Below are 15,326 nucleotides of genomic sequence, written 5' to 3'. Positions count from 1 at the left end.
TCTCAGGTGCACTATATTATGTCCCTATTTATCCCCAGCATCTCCTGGCCTCCCCTATCTCTTCCCTGGCCCTTCCCCATGAGGCCATGGCCCTCTCTCAGGTGCACTATATTATGTCCCTATTTATCCCCAGCATCTCCTGGCCTCTCCTATCTCTTCCCTGGCCCTTCCCCATGAGGCCATGGCCCTCTCTCAGGTGCACTATATTATGTCCCTATTTATCCCCAGCATCTCCTGGCCTCTCCTATCTCTTCCCTGGCCCTTCCCCATGAGGCCATGGCCCTCTCTCAGGTGCAGTATATTATGTCCCTATTTATCCCCAGCATCTCCTGGCCTCCCCTATCTCTTCCCTGGCCCTTCCCCATGAGGCCATGGCCCTCTCTCAGGTGCACTATATAATGTCCCTATTTATCCCCAGCATCTCCTGGCTTCCCCTATCTCTTCCCTGGCCCTTCCCCATGAGGCCATGGTCCTCTCTCAGGTGCACTATATAATGTCCCTATTTATCCCCAGCATCTCCTGGCCTCTCCTATCTCTTCCCTGGCCCATCTCCATGAGGCCATGGTCCTCTCTCAGGTGCACTATATAATGTCCCTATTTATCCCTAGCATCTCCTGGCCTCCCCTATCTCTTCCCTGGCCCTTCCCCATGAGGCCATGGCCCTCTCTCAGGTGCACTATATTATGTCCCTATTTATCCCCATCATCTCCTGGCCTCCTCTATCCCTTCCCTGGCCCTTCCCCATGAGGCCATGGCCCTCTCTCAGGTGCACTATATTATGTCCCTATTTATCCCCAGCATCTCCTGGCCTCCCCTATCTCTTCCCTGGCCCTTCCCCATGAGGCCCTTTTTAAAGGTGCACTATCTTCTGTCCCTATTTAAAAAATGGAGGGGGGCGCCAATGTTCTCTCTGGCACAGGGCACCAAAAAGTCTAGTTACGGCTCTGCTCACACTCCATGGATTTCCTGGAAAGAGCAATGTCTGTCACCCGATAACTACCTGCTTTATTGGAGCACTGCTGTAGGTTGGGTGGAGGGGGGGAGGTGAATAGTGGACACTGGGCAGTTTAGTATGCTAATCACACGTCCTTCTGAATTTTATATCACGCCATCCAGTGTGGGCTTTGAAGGACCTTTAGGTGATAAGAGGAAGTAGCCACACAAAACATAGGTCCCAACTGTGTCAAAACTGAGCTGGAATTATTTTTAACCTGGCTCCAGACCGAGCTGGATCTGAACCCTTATTTGCATGTTACAATTAAACAGAAGAGCTTATGAACTGTGACTGTAACGCAACAGTTTAGAATATTAATGCTAGCAGCTGATTGGTTACTGAGGATTACTGCACATTTGGGTACCTTATACCATGTTATCAGATAAGCCCCAATAGCTTAAAGGCTAAGTCCATCTAAACCAGTTCGACATTTTTTTTAAAGTGGGGTCGTTGGGCAAAATGCGTACTACTAACAGTATAAAAGGCAAAACCCCTGAAAAGATGATGTTTTTTTGTTCTTCATCAGAGCAAGGGGAATACAGTGTGTACGCAGCTTCCCAGCTTTAAACGTGCAAAATTTATTAACTACACATTAACTGGGATAATTCCCAATATCTGTAATAGCACTTATGACTGAAATCACCTGCTGAAACAGAGGGCCTGATTCAGAGCCGGACGCTATTTGCGCTCGCTCGTCCAGAAAAAGGGGCTGGCTATTTAAATTGACCGTTCGCTCTTTGCGGTCTGTTGACGCCTCTATGTCTGAACGAGCGAACAAAACATGGACGTTTTTTGTGTAAAAAACGCCCCCCTGGCCGCTCGCATCATACGTCGTCTCCGCTATTTATTAGATTAATCGAGTACATCGAAAGGCGAATGAACTGCTCGCTATTCTTGTGGTTGCATTTTCCTACCGCAATCATGCGAGCAGTTCTGGCTAAAAGACACCCAACTGACATGGTCGATGACGCTGCTTTGTTAATTATGCACACCCTTAAAACGCCCGTTTTGACCTTTTGGCACCCCTGCGTTCGGATCTCCACTCCCCGTTTTCAAGCACCTTCCCCTGTTACCACCCACAAACGCCTCATCCTGTCACTCAAATTAGCAGGCATTCGCTATTTTGCGAGCACACGAATTTCGACCGCACTGACTGGTTCGCGCATGCGTACTAAAACCCATACGCATGCGCAGATGTGCGAACATCGCTCGGAGCGAACGAGCGGCCGCTTACGAGCGGCTCTGAATCAGGCCCAGAGACTCATGCTGTTGCTGCCACTTTAAAAGGTAGGATGCGACAGTTACCGACCTTCATTAGCAACAGCTGTAATCACGAGAACAATCGGTGCAGCCCACTATTTAATTCTGTAGTTGAAGATGTCGCTAAGAGTCTTGTTATTCTCCAATGGAAGCAAGAATATGTTTCCTAGTTTTTAACAAGCAATTTCAGGCAAAAAGTCCTATTTCAGCTATAAAGAGTGATTTCCGTAAGTCCTAGTACCCAGCGTGGTGATTTTATTGGTTCCCCTAAGTTAGAAACTACAAGGAAACACTAAAGACCTTCGGATAGTTTTAGGCATACTGGGGGGGGGGGGGGTGGATTTCTGCAAAGGAAAATAGGTGGTATTCATCGTGGCAGCCAATATGTTCTCAGATGACAAACTATGTGCGCACCTTAAACACTGAAACCAAATATCTGATGGGTAGCTATGAGCAGGAACTTGCATTTCTTTTGCACACGCTTCTATAAATATTTCAAGGATTTCTTATCTGTCAATAAGGGGGAACGAGAGTCCTCCCTCTGTCTGGCAGCGAGCACGATACTAAATATATTCTCTGGTCAGACAGGTGATCCGAGCTGGAGGATAACCACTAGGTGATGGCAGAAAGATGCGTCACCGAGCCCAAGACAATTAGGACACACCGATGGTCGTGCAATATGATCTCTCATCATTTGGCACCAAATCCATGACCACATGGACCGTGGAGGGCTCTAGACTTTGACGCCATATCCCCAGTACCTAAGTCAAGTGACCGTAGCATACACACGCCTTCTCCAGAACCAAACCAAGGAAGAGGTTCTTGATTAGAAAAGGACGCTCATTGTTGTCAGCAGCTGATTAGGTCTGTACAATACCTGGCTTATGTTTCATGTCTCCACCTTCCTCTGTCTCCTCATTCCAACTTAACCGGTAGCTGGACGGAAACGCCAGTCACCAAAGGCAGCTTTTTTACATTGTCGCTCACGTGGCATCTACCTTACAATAGCCAAACGCACTTTTCCCACCCCCCAGCTACAGTTATTATTCCGTTACCTCATATAGCATGTGGTCCTCTTAGATTGTAAGCTCACTAGGGTAGGGCCATATTTACCTTTTCAGTTACTGATGGTAATCTATTTGCACAGTGATTCCATCAATGGAAAGAGCTCCGTGTGACTTGTTTGCGCATTATAAATAAATGATAATTATCATCAAGCACCAAAAAAAGTTTTCTAGCATTTTCGGTGCAATAATACAGACATCGCAAACATAGCAACGAAAGTACTGGGTAACCAGTATAATATGTGGAGGGTTCAGAGTAAAAAAAAAAAAAAAAAAAAAAACAAGTACATAAGAGTCAATTTTGGAATTAATTAACCATTGTCTAATAATTAGTTTTACTGCTTCAACAACGTTGTACCATATATAAAATACATACACACACACATACAGGGGGAGGGGACTTATTAAACTCCCCCTATTCAGGCCGCCTGTAGCCCCGAGCTAACAACCAGAGGGGGAGATTCAATTCAGGGCGCTGTTTAGTCAAACTAACGATTTATTCTTACACCCTCCTGAGGGTGTGGGGAGAAATCTGACTAAACTGCCGGCCCCGCGGTTGTTTTCTGGCTTAGCGTGCCGCTAACAGCCTCGCGGCCGGCACTTTAATCGGAGAATGCCACTAAACACCCTGGTGAAATCGCGAGAACAGTCATTCTCCAACTTAATAGCTTCCCGTGGGAGTAACCATCGCGGTGAATTGAATAGCGCCGAGAGCTTCCTCCCGACGCTATTTAACTCCTGCTGGATTGAATCGCCCCCAGAATGTCACCAAATTTGGTAAGGAGGCCAATTAGGACATGGGAAGTAGGATTTTGCACATAAAACAAATGTTAGCACAAAAAAATGTGAATTATCTGTGTATAAATAGTCCTGGAGGGCCAACGTCTCCTTTCTGATTAGTGTATTGTATGTATGTGTGAGACATACTGGGTGATGCAACAGAAGAATGGAGGGCCCTGCTCATGAGAACTAACATTTAATGGGATAATAACAGTAACGTGATTATTAATAATAGAAAATATCCCCTATTTTGTATACAGTCTCACACTTGTAATATCAGACATTTCGGCTGTACACCTCTACCTCTCATTACAGAGAAATGTGCAACACTCCCTCTCTAGGTGAGGACATACATGGATGATCTCACTCCCCACCTGGCCTACACAGAGGTCTGCAACGTGACTTCTCATCAAATCATCCCTCAACATCAAGATGTAGCGCAGGACACAGCCCGCACTCCGCAGGACACAGCCCGCACTCCGCAGGACACAGCCCGCACTCCGCAGGACACAGCCCGCACGCTCGGACTGTTGTATCTTCCAGACCTGATGCATTCCGCACAGCTCCACCATCCAGGGTTCCCCCTGCTCCTTGTCACATCCCGTTTCCCCACAATCTGCAAACTCTACCCTCCTTAATAAATCTCATCTGCCACCCTCTGCGAAACTCTTAACAACTCCCATAGTTATAGAGCAATGGGTATGAAATACAGACAGCTGAATACCCGCCGGTTCTCATACCGACGACGGAAGCCCGAGAAAGACATATCCCAACAGGGGCATGTAAGGACCTTAACCCTCCCCCTCCCTTGGTGGTGCCTAACCTCCCTGGGGGGTCCATAATCCTAAACCTCCCTTCCCCCCGGTGGTGCCTAACCCTAACCCCACCTCCCACACCCTAAACCTAACCCTCCCCGGGGGGTGCCTAACCCTAACCCCCATCTCCACTTAACCTAACCCTACCGGGATTTCGACGCCTATCTTTAGTTCTAAGTCAGACTTCCAACGTCGGGATTCGGACGGCCGGCATTCCGGGCGGCGGTAATATAACGACATCCCGTTATAGATGTGAAAATAAGTTTCTAGATTTCTTTTGCCATTTAAAAGTTCTTAATATTGTTTGAGTGTAAAATATAAAACGAAATAATGTTGCCACAAACAGTGAAAGCAACACTGCCTAGAGCAGAGTAAGTAGTGCAATGGATGTCACAGGACCGGTCTATTACAGTCACAACTGGGGTGATGCAGAAATTGAACCAGTTACAATCAGGGCCAGACTGAAAATAGGGCAGGTGGGAATACAGCGCCAGGCAGCCACATAAAACGAGGTCAATCACTATGTCAGCGTGAGGACGGCCGTGTACACCCAGCTGACAACTGTTGGCCCATAAATGTATTAAAACTGTATTTCTACTTTCCTCTCAAAATTATGTAATTTTTCTCTTTTTACATATAATTAAAGGATGCGTTGGGGCTGGGGGGAGGGGTCAACACGCTCACATGGCACTGGCCACACCCACAGCACTGGTGACAGCTGCTCTGCTTCTCAGCAGAGGACCCTTGTGGTCCTTAATCCTGCCCTAGTTACAACCTAGTTTCAGTAGTAAGCGAAGATGCGCAGGTTTCTGTATCACCGGCAGTTACGTATGGTCGGCTGCGGATCGCGCACAGTAGCTCATTCAGACCCGCTGGCTAAGATGCATACTCTCGCTGCTGCCGATGGTATGCATTGTGCTTGTGCACATACCTTAGCGAAAGTTCACAATGCGTTCGCTCGCTGCGCATAGACAGCCCAGCAGAGTGAGTGACAGGAGAAGCCGTTTGTAGGTGGTAATAGGGGCTGGCCATTAAAAACGGGGGAGTGGAGGTGCAAACGCAGGCGTACCTGAGCATCTCAATTGCGTTTTAGAGGTGCGCATAATTATAAGACAGCGTCATAGTACATGTCACCTGGTTTGTTTTTACACTGACGTGCTCGCAGTGCTTGCGGCAGGGATGGTCAACCTTAAGCGCTGCAATAGCATCCGATGTTACCCGATGTACCGATGGTTGCATACACTTCCTGGACATGACGTGCACAAGTGGGTGTCTTAAAACAGGCTGGTGGGTGTCTGCATACACTATGTGATCGCTCTCTAAGAAATACTGGGCGTGCTAATGCATTGCTGCACGATAGCACTGCCTGCGCAATTAGCATACACATCGTGCGAGCGTCTCTGAATCAGGCCCACGGTGCTAAATTGAAGATACGCTGGGAACACAGACTTGCCTTCAGTATATTTTTTTCTATATTACTTCCTGCTTATAGAACTCCACCAGCTCCATAAGCTCAGAGGAGGCCAAAGTCAGACAGACAATTACTTGTAGCAACTAGCCCTGATGTATGGAGACAGGGAAGGTACAGGGCCTCGGCCTCGCAGCGATGGTGCGCAGCGCGTTACGTTTTCTGTGAGCATCCTGGAAGGTGAACAGACACTGAGACATCATACGACTCACAGCCCGTCACCCTGACAGTAACTAGACGAGAGCCTACCCTGGCATCCACCATATGAGGAAACATTTGTACTGATTGCAGTCTGACACATCCCATATGTCTCCATATCCACACGTACTGCAAACCAGTATAAACATTCTGCCTGGCGTACAGAGACGTGTATGTGGCCATGGCCTAAGCGTGTGATATAGCTAATGTAGCAGGAAAACTGATGTATTATAAGGAAGGGACTGGAACTTATTTGTGTGACCTGTATAAAAAGCGCTCGCCCAGTAGCCTTGTGGTTTTATAGCCTCTGTGACTTATAACAGCTTTATAATTTATACTAAGTGTACATTATCCCGTCTATACTATATGTACACACACGCCTACAGTAACATGTCATCTATTAGATCTGTAATTATTATACACAGACCAACTAAATGCAGTGGGCCAGCTGCCTGATACACAATAGATTAAGAACCTTTGTAGTCGATGGTTTGCATACATACAACGAAAATATGAGGTATCATGTATAGACCTGTTACATGTACACAGTGTATCACACACACATATACACTAAGGGCCTGATTCAGACCCACTCGCAAGCAGGTTGATGGTGGTCCAGTGTGAACGCGTGGCGTGCGCAAACCCCGTAGCGAGTGAGAAGTCACTCGCTCCTTGGCTCGCAACAAAACGGGGCGGCTGTTGATGTTGATTGACAGCTCACCCCGTTTTGTAGCCGGGGAGGAGGGGTGGCTGAACAAACGGAGGTGTTCCCGAAGGAAGGCCTGCCATTTGTGGGCGTCCCTACTGACATCACTCGTGATGTCAGTAGTGGACTTCCTGCTCGATTAGAGCAGGAAGTCCACTGGGCTTGCGGGAGCTGAGACCCTAACCCAGGGTCTCCTCGCAAGCCCGATGGTCGCAATAATCGCGACCATCACCTGCCCGCTCGCACTAGCTGTGGGTGGGCACCCACAGCTTTGCGAGCGGACAGGAAAAAAATAAAAAAAAATGTCCTCCCCATCCTAATTCAGAGCGTGCGCTCGCAAATAGCAAGCGCCCCTGAATCAGGCCCTATATTGGATATATACATAGCACATACTCACATAGGGTATATTATGTAAAGTGTAAACACAGGAATATTACATACACTGTATGTAATATGGCTGTATTACCATGTATCTGCCTGATACATGGTAACACAGCCATATTACATACAGTGTATCAGACAGATACATGGTAACACAGCCATATTACATACAGTGTATCAGACAGATACATGGTAACACAGCCATATTACATACAGTGTATCAGACAGATACATGGTAACACAGCCATATTACATACAGTGTATCAGACAGATACATAGTAACACAGCCATATTACATACAGTGTATCAGATACACTGTATGTAATATGGCTGTGTTACTATGTATCTGATACACTGTATGTAATATGGCTGTGTTACCATGTATCTGTCTGATACACTGTCTGTAATATGGCTGTGTTACTATGTATCTGTCTGATACACTGTCTGTAATATGGCTGTGTTACTATGTATCTGTCTGATACACTGTATGTAATATGGCTGTGTTACTATGTATCAGACAGATACATAGTAACACAGCCATATTACATACAGTGTATCAGACAGATACATAGTAACACAGCCATATTACAGACAGTGTATCAGACAGATACATAGTAACACAGCCATATTACAGACAGTGTATCAGACAGATACATGGTAACACAGCCATATTACATACAGTGTATCAGACAGATACATGGTAACACAGCCATATTACATACAGTGTATCAGACAAGATACCTTGTTACACAGCCATATTACATACAGTGTATCAGACAAGATACCTTGTTACACAGCCATATTACATACATATACATAGTAACACAGCCATATTACATACAGTGTATCAGATACATAGTAACACAGCCATATTACATACAGATACATAGTAACAGCCTCAGACAGCTACACAGTAACACAGCCATATTACATACAGTGTATCAGACAGATACATAGTAACACTGCCATATTACATACAGTGTATCAGACAGATACATGGTAATACAGCCATATTACATACAGTGTATCAGACAGATACATGGTAACACAGCCATATTACATACAGTGTATCAGATACATAGTAACACAGCCCTATTACATACAGATACATAGTAACACAGCCATATTACATACAGTGTATCAGATACATAGTAACAGAGCCATATTACATACAGTGTATCAGACAGATACATAGTAACACAGCCATATTACATACAGTGTATCAGACAGATACATAGTAACACAGCCATATTACATACAGTGTATCAGATACATGGTAACACAGCCATATTGCATACAGTGTATCAGATACATGGTAACACAGCCATATTACATACAGATACATAGTAACAGCCTCAGACAGATACATAGTAACACAGCCATATTACATACAGTGTATCAGACAGATACATGGTATCAGAGCCATATTACATACAGTGTATCAGACAGATACATAGTAACACAGCCATATTACATACAGTGTATCAGACAGATGCATGGTAACAGAGCCATATTACATACAGTGTACAGACAGATACATAGTAACAGCCTCAGACAGATGCATGGTAACAGAGCCATATTACATACAGTGTATCAGACAGATACATAGTAACAGCCTCAGACAGATGCATGGTAACAGAGCCATATTACGTACACTGTACAGACAGATACATGGTAACACACTCATATTACATACAGTGTATCAGACAGATACACTGTATGTAATATGGCTGTGTTACTATGTATCTGTCTGAGGCTGTTACTATGTATCTGTCTGATACACTGTATGTAATATGGCTGTGTTACCATGTATCTGTCTGATACACTGTATGTAATATGGCTGTGTTACCATGTATCTGTCTGATACACTGTATGTAATATGGCTGTGTTACTATGTATCAGACAGATACATGGTAACACAGCCATATTACATACAGTGTATCAGACAGATACATGGTAACACAGCCATATTACATACAGTGTATCAGACAGATACATAGTAACAGCCTCAGACAGATACATGGTAACAGAGCCATATTACATACAGTGTATCAGACAGATACATGGTAACACAGCCATATTACATACAGTGTATCAGATACATGGTAACACAGCCATATTACATACAGTGTATCAGATACATGGTAACACAGCCATATTACATACAGATACATAGTAACAGCCTCAGACAGATACATAGTAACAGCCTCAGACAGATGCATGGTAACAGAGTCATATTACGTACACTGTACAGACAGATACATGGTAACACAGCCATATTACATACAGTGTATCAGACAGATACATGGTAACACAGCCATATTACATACAGTGTATCAGACAGATACATGGTAACACAGCCATATTACATACAGTGTATCAGACAGATACATGGTAACACAGCCATATTACATACAGTGTATCAGACAGATACATGGTAACACAGCCATATTACATACAGTGTATCAGACAGATACATGGTAACACAGCCATATTACATACAGTGTATCAGACAGATACATGGTAACACAGCCATATTACATACAGTGTATCAGACAGATACATGGTAACACAGCCATATTACATACAGTGTATCAGACAGATACATGGTAACACAGCCATATTACATACAGTGTATCAGACAGATACATGGTAACACAGCCATATTACATACAGTGTATCAGACAGATACATGGTAACACAGCCATATTACATACAGTGTATCAGACAGATACATGGTAACACAGCCATATTACATACAGTGTATCAGACAGATACATGGTAACACAGCCATATTACATACAGATACATAGTAACAGCCTCAGACAGATGCATGGTAACAGAGTCATATTACGTACACTGTACAGACAGATACATGGTAACACAGCCATATTACATACAGTGTATCAGACAGATACATGGTAACACAGCCATATTACATACAGTGTATCAGACAGATACATGGTAACACAGCCATATTACATACAGTGTATCAGACAGATACATGGTAACACAGCCATATTACATACAGTGTATCAGACAGATACATGGTAACACAGCCATATTACATACAGTGTATCAGACAGATACATGGTAACACAGCCATATTACATACAGTGTATCAGACAGATACATGGTAACACAGCCATATTACATACAGTGTATCAGACAGATACATGGTAACACAGCCATATTACATACAGTGTATCAGACAGATACATGGTAACACAGCCATATTACATACAGTGTATCAGACAGATACATGGTAACACAGCCATATTACATACAGTGTATCAGACAGATACATAGTAACACAGCCATATTACATACAGTGTATCAGACAGATACATGGTAACACAGCCATATTACATACAGTGTATCAGACAGATACATGGTAACACAGCCATATTACATACAGTGTATCAGACAGATACATGGTAACACAGCCATATTACATACAGTGTATCAGACAGATACATGGTAACACAGCCATATTACATACAGTGTATCAGACAGATACATGGTAACACAGCCATATTACATACAGTGTATCAGACAGATACATGGTAACACAGCCATATTACATACAGTGTATCAGACAGATACATGGTAACACAGCCATATTACATACAGTGTATCAGACAGATACATGGTAACACAGCCATATTACATACAGTGTATCAGACAGATACATGGTAACAGAGTCATATTACGTACACTGTACAGACAGATACATGGTAACACAGCCATATTACATACAGTGTATCAGACAGATACATGGTAACACAGCCATATTACATACAGTGTATCAGACAGATACATGGTAACACAGCCATATTACATACAGTGTATCAGACAGATACATGGTAACACAGCCATATTACATACAGTGTATCAGACAGATACATGGTAACACAGCCATATTACATACAGTGTATCAGACAGATACATGGTAACACAGCCATATTACATACAGTGTATCAGACAGATACATGGTAACACAGCCATATTACAGACAGTGTATCAGACAGATACATAGTAACACAGCCATATTACATACAGTGTATCAGACAGATACATAGTAACACAGCCATATTACATACAGTGTATCAGACACAGACATACTATACACAGTGTAACAGGCTGCTATCACACACATGACTGCACACAGCCTGTGACATACATGTAGCATACAGCACAGCAGGCAGGGCTGGCACTGACCTCACCTCTCCGGCCGCAGGTACCAACCTGCACTCTCTGCTCACACAGGAGCTTCCAGCGGATCATACCAACTGCTCCTCCACCCGGGGGGAGCCGGAGCTGCGAGATCAAACCATTCACTGGAGAGGTTGTCCTGGACCTCCCTCCCCCAGCAGACCTGTCGGTGTGTTGGTACAGTCCGACCTCAAGGTTCTGAATTCCAAAAATTCCAGAAATAGGGAACTGACCCCTTCAGTGCCAGAGCCACACAGACACCCTGGGCATGCGCTGCCAGGTAGAGCCCATGGGCACAGGTGCTTAACCCATTCACTGCCAGACAGAGTCCATGGGCACAGGTGCTTAACATATTCACTGCCAAAGCCCATGAGCACAGGTATCTAATCCATTCACTGCCAGAGCGCATAGGCACAGGTGCTTAACCCAGTCACTGCCAGACAGAGCCTATGGGCACAGGTGCTTAACCCGTTCTCTGCCAGACAAAGGCCATGGGCACAGGTGCTTAACCCAGTCACTGCCAGACAGAGCTTATGGGCACAGGTGCTTAACCCATTCACTGCCAGATAAAGGCCATGGGCACAGGTGCTTAACCCATTCACTGCCAGACAGAGCCTATGGGCACAGGTGTTTAACCCATTCACTGCCAGACAGAGCCCATGGGCACAGGTGCTTAACACATTCACTGCCAGAGCCCATGGGCACAGGTGCTTAACCCATTCACTGCCAGACAGAGTCCATGGGCACAGGTGCTTAACATATTCACTGCCAAAGCCCATGAGCACAGGTATCTAATCCATTCACTGCCAGAGCGCATAGGCACAGGTGCTTAACCCAGTCACTGCCAGACAGAGCCTATGGGCACAGGTGCTTAACCCGTTCTCTGCCAGACAAAGGCCATGGGCACAGGTGCTTAACCCAGTCACTGCCAGACAGAGCTTATGGGCACAGGTGCTTAACCCATTCACTGCCAGATAAAGGCCATGGGCACAGGTGCTTAACCCATTCACTGCCAGACAGAGCCTATGGGCACAGGTGTTTAACCCATTCACTGCCAGACAGAGCCCATGGGCACAGGTGCTTAACACATTCACTGCCAGAGCCCATGGGCACAGGTGCTTAACCCATTCACTGCTAGACAGATCCCATGAGCACAGGTATATAACCCATTCACTGCCAGAGCCTATGGGCACAGATGAATAACTCATTCACTGCCAGACAGAGCCAATGAGCACAGGTTTCTAACCTATTCACTGCCAGACAGAGCCCATGGGCACATGTGTTTAACCTTTTAACCACCAGAGTCCTTGAGCACAGGTATCTAACCCATTCACTACCAGAGCCCATGAGCACAGGTATCTAACCCATTCACTGCCAGAGCCCATAAGCACAGGTATCTAACCCAATCACTGCCAGAGCGCATAGGCACAGGTATCTAACCCATTCACTGCCAGAGCGCATAGGCACATGTATCTAACCCATTCACTGCCAGAGCGCATAGGCACAGGTATCTAACCCATTCACTGCCAGAGCGCATAGGCGCAGGTATCTAACCCATTCACTGCCAGAGCCCATGAGCACAGGTGCCTAACCCATTCACTGCCAGACAGAGCCCATGGGCATAGGTGCTTCACCCATTCACTGCCAGAGCCCATGAGCACAGGTATCTAACCCAATCACTGCCAGGCAGAGCCCATGGGCACAGGTGCTTAACCCATTCACTGCCAGAGCCCATGGGCACAGGTGATTAACACATTCACTGCTAGACCCCACGAGCACAGATATATAACCCATTTACTGCCAGACAGAGCCCATGAGCACAGGTGCTTAACCCATTCACTGCCAGAGCCCATGGGCACAGATGATTAACCCATTCACTGCCACACCCCCAAAGCACAGGTATTGAAACCCAGAGCCGTAGCTAGACTTTTTGGTGCCCTGTGCCAGAAAGAGCATTGGCGCCCCCCTCATTTTTCAAAGGGACATAACACACCCAAAAAAGATGAATGGCCTCATGGGGAAGGGCCAGGAAAGCGATGGGAGAGGCCAGGAGATGCTGGGGTTGAAATAATAGGAAGCTACAAGTGACAATGATAATAAACAGAAAATTGGCAGGCCCAAACAGCGCCCCCTACCCTGCGGTGCCCTGTGCCATGGCACTGGTCGCACTACCCTAGCTACAGCCCTGTTGAAACCATTCATTGCCAGACAGAGCCCATGGGCACAGGTACTTAACCCATTCACTACCAGAGCCCATGAGCACAGGTACCTAAACCCATTCACTACCAGAGCCCATGGGCACAGGTATATAGCCCATTTCTTGCCAGACAGAGCCCATGGGCACAGGTGCTCAACCCATTCACTGCCAGACAGAGCCCATGGGCACGAGTGCTTAACCCATTCACTGCCAGAGCCCATGGGCACAGGCATCTAACCCATTCACTGCCAGACAGAGCCCATGGGCACATGTGCTTAACCAATTCACTGCTAGACAGAGCCAATGAATACTGGTATATAACTCTATCACTGCCAGAGCCCATGGGCACAGGTGATTAACTCATTCACTGCTAGAGCCCATGCCCAAAGGTGCTTAACTCATTCAATGCTAGAGACCAAGTCAATAGTTACCCATTCAATGTCATAGGACCACATACACTATACCCATTCTTTGCCAGAGGCCCTTTTGACAATGTAGATCTTTTTAGCCTTGTCGACCTCTAAAGGCCCCCATACACGGTGCGATGGCACCGTACAAGGCAGCAGGGGATCCGTCGTTCTGACATATCGGGCGGTCTGCAAACACAGTGCGATCGGGTGGCCGACCACCTGATATGCCGGCTCCCCCCTGTCTCACCTGCATAGCAATGAATGGGATCGCACACTGCATCCCCTGATCCTATGGTCCTGCAGAAAGATCAGGGGGTGCGATGTACGACCCTGCGGGAGCGCGCTCGGATCGATATCAGGGCCATACACAATGCGATATAGCAGGCAAATCGCACCAATCAGCCGGATCGCCTACTATATCGCCCCGTGTATGGGGTCTTATCTGTCGACCATTTGACCCTGTTGACCTTCTGATCCTGTTGACCATTTGTGTATTTACCATCTGGTGTCGCCCTATTGACGGTCTCTCTAGACACTGTAGATCTTCTATCCGGAAACCGAACAGGTACTTAACCTATTCACTTCCATAGCCACCAGAAACAGAAGCACTTAACCCATTCACTTCTATACCCCATTGGCACAAATATTTAATCCATTACTGTCAAAACCCACGGGCACTGGTAATTAAACCTTACACTGAAGAATGCCCACAACACATGCAGTGTCTCTAAGGCCAGAGCCCTACAGGCTGCCACAAGACACATACACAAGAGCACTTAACATTCAGTTCAAGAGCAGGTTATACAGGCACCCAGGCCCCATGCCAGGGTCCAAGAGC

General features: G+C 45.9%; 1 protein-coding gene across 3 annotated transcripts in view; it reads right to left on the bottom strand.

Moving 5' to 3' along the window:
- Positions 1-11,958, bottom strand: part of CCDC120 (coiled-coil domain containing 120) — a 35,907-nt gene extending 23,949 nt beyond the window's left edge. The window contains exon 1 of one of the 3 annotated variants that reach the window (XM_088470294.1): positions 11,888-11,958. The gene's annotated coding sequence lies outside the window, so the exon portion shown is untranslated. Of the gene's footprint in view, positions 1-11,849; positions 11,868-11,887 lie in introns of those variants that run through there. The other 2 variants (XM_088470295.1, XM_088470296.1) reach the window with 2 other exon arrangements.
- Between the last annotated feature and the right edge of the window lie 3,368 nt (positions 11,959-15,326).

Source organism: Taudactylus pleione, unplaced genomic scaffold (assembly GCF_031769625.1).
Source record: "Taudactylus pleione unplaced genomic scaffold, aTauple2 ptg000013l, whole genome shotgun sequence".
In the NCBI taxonomy this organism is placed as follows: domain Eukaryota; kingdom Metazoa; phylum Chordata; class Amphibia; order Anura; family Myobatrachidae; genus Taudactylus; species Taudactylus pleione.
Note: the sequence above shows the minus strand (reverse complement) of the source record. Positions and strands in the feature narration are given on the sequence as shown.